Source organism: Ailuropoda melanoleuca, chromosome 3 (assembly GCF_002007445.2).
Source record: "Ailuropoda melanoleuca isolate Jingjing chromosome 3, ASM200744v2, whole genome shotgun sequence".
Taxonomy (NCBI): domain Eukaryota; kingdom Metazoa; phylum Chordata; class Mammalia; order Carnivora; family Ursidae; genus Ailuropoda; species Ailuropoda melanoleuca.
This window is the reverse complement of record NC_048220.1, coordinates 74077421-74083224: the sequence shown is the minus strand read 5'-3', so window position 1 is coordinate 74083224 and position 5804 is coordinate 74077421. Positions and strand designations below refer to the sequence as shown.

The window sequence follows — 5804 nt, the reverse complement described above, 5'->3', positions numbered from 1 at the left end:
TGTGTTTTAAACCTAAATAAACCCTAGATTGAGAAAACACTGTAAAATCTCATTCAAGCTATCACGTAAGTGGTATTATGTATTTGGTCAGACGTGTTTCTTTTCAAGCTTTGAAATGCATTGAAAAAAACATATTTTCCCACATTTTTTTCAAGGGCAAAAGAAAAATCAACCCAAAACTTCATTCTGGATTTGAAAACAGAGAGCCTTAAAGTAATTATCCAACTCTTGCTCAGGAGCTGATGGTGGAACTCTAGGAAATGGTCGGTAAGTTCACAGTAAACAAAGCGTAGTAACTGATTATCCCTATTATGGCAGTGCCAAGCCAAAAATAGAATACAAACACAGAGTCCAAGGGAGCCACCCAGGCGAAACCAAGGTGCAGGAGTTCCTTTCCCTGTCTCATTTTTTCATCATTTCTGACTCTGCTTACTGTTTTGTGTGTAACCACCTGCTATCTGTGCACGGGAGCTAAGAGGAAGAGGATAGAGATGATGAAAAAGAGAAAGAATTAATAAACGAGACCAGATACTCGTATAAGAATATATTTTCTTGCAGAGATTGCCTATAAAGGAATCTAGCTTAAAAAGGGGGGAGGGGGAGAAAAACTACAGTAAGGGCTTTACCCCATGTCCTGCTAGAAACAATTAAGATTGTAATATGAAAATTCCCAAAGAACTGTATTTTTAATAAAAAGAAACCAATATTTTTGAACAACTTCTTTATGCCAAAAGTTATAAGCAATTTATAGCTACTCCATGGGGAAAATACTATCCCCATTTTAAAGTATTCGACCAAGTAATACACTATTTGAGAGTCAGGACAAGAATCTGAATGTCACCAGTCTGACTCCAAAGCCCATGGGCACTGGCATAATAGGGAAGATGAGTTAATATACTTTGTTTATTATGAAAGTACCAACCATTTCCTAAATTTCCACTTCAGCTCCAGGGCAAGAGTAGATCACCACTTTAAGATTCCCCTGCTTTCAAATCTAGAACAGATTGAAATAACATTTTTAGAATACTTTAAAAACATCTATAAATCTCTAACATTTGCAGTTGATTCTGGCCAATGTTTTGACCAGGAAGGCTTGGCAAGATATCAACAGATCTCCTCTCAAAGACAGAAGAAAGAAAAGAACTCATGTGAAATGCTTACAAGATGGACTAAACACTGTGCAGAAAAACAGACTGAAGTAAATAGAGCAGAGGCTAGAATATATAATGCTTCCAGCTACAAACAGCTGAAATGAACAGAAAACCCCGTGACATTACCCTGGAAGCAATGAAAATAGGAAAAAGTCAACACGGCCAAGGTCTTCCCGCAGGCCTCCGGATAAGGAAGCCATGAGTGACTAAGCAAAAGACACCCAACATACGACTGCAAATGAAGCTTCTGCAAATAGGAAAGTTTGCAAACATTAACTAGGAAGCATGTCAAATTTCTCAGGCGGGGTGATAGATATCAAAACAGGTAAATAAAGAAGAATGTCCTTCAAAAGTAGGGTGGCCATATGTCTCAGTTCACAGCCCGTAATGCGGCATAATTATTTATAGCACCCCCTTTATCTCTCCAAAGTGTCCCAGTTTGGCAATTACATTGTTATCCTGCTCGAAAGTAATATTTAACAATGAAAAGGCAATGAACTGAAACACTGGGGGGGGGGGAGGAAAAGAGACCCCTCTGCTTGCACAGTGGCTTCCCATAAAGATCTGAGGAGTATTTCTTTGGGTGTATCCACTCAATTCTTCATTTACTCATTCTGTCATTCAATATTAATTCTTGAGTCTTATTATATCCCAGCATTGTACAGGCACTGGGGCAAATACAAAAGTGAAGCCAGTGACCAGGCGAGAAGGTAAAAGAGACAGACCCGGAAATACATGGAAATCTATTACGTAGAACAGCAAAACTGAATGGTACCAGGAACCCAGAGAAGGGAGTATTTTCCCCCCAAATACAGAAAGCTCCACACGTAAATGTTCAAGCCCACACAAAATCCCTATGTACAAAAAAGCCATAAGTATCAGACTTCAGCACAGATCCACTAACAAAATAGCAAAAAGAAAAAAATTAAGGGACAGAGAACAGAGGGTTGACAGAGGGAGGGGTGTGGGGGATGGGCTAAATGGGTGATAGGTATTGAGGAAGACACTGGTTATGCTGAGCACTGGGTGTTATGTTTAAGTGATGAATTACTAAATTCTACTCCTGAAACCAATATTACACTATATGTTATCTAACTAGAATTTAAATAGGTTTGGAAGAAAAAAAATAAAAAAAAAAATTAGGGGCACCTGGATGGCTCAGTCGGTAAGGGTCTGTCTCGTATTTTCAGCTCAGGGATTGATCTCAGGGTTGTGGGTTCAAGCCCTGTGTTGGGCTCCACTGTGGAGCCTACTTTAAAAAAGGTTTTTTAAAAGAAAAAAATTAAAATCTATCACTTCCAAATCATATGGTTATAAATATGAAGGCCAGCAAATAGCCCTTGTGAATTTTGGCAAATAAATCCCACTAATCATTAAAGAGTATATTATGGAAAACAAGATAAATTTTAGGCAAAGAAAAATGGTAGAGTAGAAGTCATGGGTTCTAATTCTAGATCCCAAAACACAAAGAAAAAAAATGGAAACAGGCACTACTTCTAAGATTAGCTATTTAAGGAGAGATCAATAATTTTAAAAAGCACTTGAAAAAAATTGCAATTTTTAAAAGTTGCATTCAGACTAATGAAAATATTTTGCCACCACTAGTCTCAAACATTACTCTAAAAACAAAAAAGATAAGGACCAAAACAAGTCTCCAGTAACAGAACACTGAGCAGAAATAAAATGGTTTAAGGGCCAAAATACAACATACACAATAAAAACAAAATGCTTAGCTGTACCTACCCTCCATGCTCCTTGCAGAGATTACTTCAATCTCACTTTTCCATTTGTAACTCATAAAAACTAAATCATCAATAATTTTTAAGAAGAGTTAAGTAGGGTGTGACTTTTCTGAAACCATCCTGGATCTTAAAAACAAACCATTAACCTCACGAAGGGGGTAAGACAACCCATAATCAGTTCAGTAAGACAAAAAAAAATGTGTTTCTCTTCCTAGTATCAGTTCTTTTAATAGCAACCCCCTGAAAGTGCAGCATTCATTTTCCCCTCTATTTCTGCTGGTAGAAATTAAAGCTAGATTACCAATGTTGTCTATTATGTAAAGTCACCGTTCTACTTTTAGGAAAAAAAAAATTGGTTTCACTACAAATATGACAGACAGTAACTGGAACTGCAGATCTACATGCAGTCTTTACAAGAAATTTGCCTCTTAGGAAAGCATAACCGAAATCGGACAGGTGCGCACGGTGGAAGTGGCTAACCTTCAACACGAAAGCTTAAATACAGGAACGTATTTTGATAGGCTGGTGACGGAATCAAGAGTTCTCTCTGGAGGAAAAGAGCTGATTTTTTCCCCAGAGGATGTTAAATCCACAACGGCACAGCAAATTTCAACCCTGTATATAGTTTTATTACTCCCCCCACACTAAATACTTTCAAGGGTGTACAAGAGCTCTCCAAAGGATACAAATTTATACAAAGTAAACAAATTCGCCGACCATTACCCAAGGTCAATAAATACCCTATATATCTTATGTCCTGGAATAGTCACTATTAAACAGTCTCACTTGTGGTTAACTAAAATGTTGACAGAAGCATGTAGTATACACCGTTCTTATCAAATCAAGAGTTCTACGGGCTCATTAAGCCTTATATTTCATCCTGGTCATTTTATTAAGTTTATAATGCACACACAGCTACATGATAGAAACACTGAAATCTGTGAAACATTCATTAAACATAATTGTGTAAGCATAAATCATGGTCTTGAATAAAGTACCAAAAGCTTCTGCAGTAATAACCAACGGTATATTTTGAAATCACTGAGAAAATAAACTTTGGGAAGACATCATTTCTCTTTCTCTTAGTGTGTAACTTCCTCTACAGGGTTAAAAAAAAATACATAAAGCAACTAACAACTCTAAATTGTAGGGTGGCTCATCTGAGAAAAACAATGTAAAATAAAGAGTTCTAGTAACGTCAGAAATGTTGTGCAAGAACTGTTCTTTCGGCTAGGAGTAGCGAGCATGCGATAAAATGTTACTGCCTCTCCATTCTTCCTCAAATGATTGGAAAGTTCCCAGCCCGTTTTACCTGTGCACTACAACCATAAGCTACACTCTCAGCATCTTGGCTCGACACAGATCACTAACCCACCCGGGTGCAAACTGACGTGGGCGGAGAAGCAGGAAGACCCTAAGGACGTGGAACATCTGCAAGGGGAAAAGGACGGGGCCATCATTCCCTTCATGTTCCCATCGCCTAGCTGGCAGATTTGCAGATTCCACCACTAGAGAGAGTTTGGCAGCTTCACAATGGGCCGCCTGCTCAACGTCTGACTGCCGCCCGCCTGGAAACCCCTTTCCTCTGTTACCACCCGCCCCAAAGTCCATCCGCGACAGGTGGGGAGAGGGCGGAGATGCCCAACGACAAATCTGCCGCTTTCGCTTCTGGCCAGCGCCCGGCCCCAATCTACACGCGCGCCCCCGGGCACTGCCGGTCCGTCCGCCCCCGCTGCACCGGCAGAAGCGCAGCGGACGCTGGCTGCGGGCTCCGGGCTCGAGGGCGGCCTCACCCCCGGGATTGCAGCTCGGGCGAGGAGGGCCCACGAGATAAGGCCGTCAGGACTCGCCCCCAGGCGCTATCTGGCCGGGGCAGTCGCACCGAGCGCGCGGCCGGGGCGCGCGGCCAGAAGCGCAGCAGGCCCGGGAAAGAGCTACTTCTCAATGAGGCTCGGCGGCCGGCTGCCCCACGGTGCGGGCACGCCGGCGGAGGAACTAGCGTGCGCGCCAACGCGCCCGACTTCCGCACCGCCGCACCGCGGGAGAGGCGCTCCGGCTCGCCGAGTCCCCGCACCTCCCCGGCGAGCGCACGCCGCGCGCGCACGGGAGCGCACGCCCCCGCACACTCACACGCGCTGCACACTCACGGCGTCTCCGGCCCCACCCCTGTGCCAAGCAGCCGCGGGCTCCCCGCACCCCGCAAGGGCCCCACCCAGTTCACCAGACCCCAGCCTCCTGCTCTGGCGCCCAAGGACCCGCCTGCCGAGGCCCGGGGCCCCTGGGGCCAACCCGCCGCCCGTCCCGGAGGCCCGCCCGTCCGGGGTTCCGCAGCACCGCGCGGACACAGCGCGCCCGGCCCCGACACGAGGCAGGGAGGAAGGGGCGGTGCCGCGCCTGGGGCTGGCACCGGGGCTCGGTGACTGGGGCACCCCCCCAACCCCCCCACCCATCACCACCACCTTTTCTGCAGCACAAAAGGTTGCAGGCGGAACCGCCGCCCCCGTGCAACCTACCGGTGGCCCACGGCTCCGCCACCTCCGCTGTGCCTGGGCCGCGGAGCCGGAGACAAGGCCGGGAGAGGCGCAGGGCTGCGGCGCCGAGATCCGGGCAGAGGCCGCCGGGCGAGCCAGCCGGGTACCCTCTCCTCTCCCACCGCGTTCGGCGCCAGCTACCGCCCGGCGTAGTCCCCGCCTCCTCCTCCTCCCCCGCCCGCCTTCCCGCCCTCCTCCCTCTGGCTGCGGAGGCGCAGCCCGTCAGCGCTGGGCCCGCCTCCTGCGCCCAGCTCCGACACCCCGAGGAAGGGCGGGCCGGCGAGAGAAAGGCGCTAAGAGGCCTGAAGTAGTTGGCGGGGGGCGGGGGAGTTGCGGACTAGGGAGGAGAGGAGGAGTCCTAACACCTCCTCCCAGTCCCA

The 5804-nt window shown here is 46.7% G+C and overlaps 1 protein-coding gene across 5 annotated transcripts in view; it reads right to left on the bottom strand.

The window, feature by feature from the left end:
• Positions 1-5600, bottom strand: part of MACIR (macrophage immunometabolism regulator) — a 145568-nt gene extending 139968 nt beyond the window's left edge. For 2 of the 5 annotated variants that reach the window (XM_034656593.1, XM_034656595.1), the window contains exon 1: positions 5407-5592. The gene's annotated coding sequence lies outside the window, so the exon portion shown is untranslated. Of the gene's footprint in view, positions 1-922; positions 995-5406 lie in introns of all 5 variants that reach the window. The other 3 variants (XM_034656594.1, XR_004624173.1, XR_004624174.1) reach the window with 3 other exon arrangements.
• Between the last annotated feature and the right edge of the window lie 204 nt (positions 5601-5804).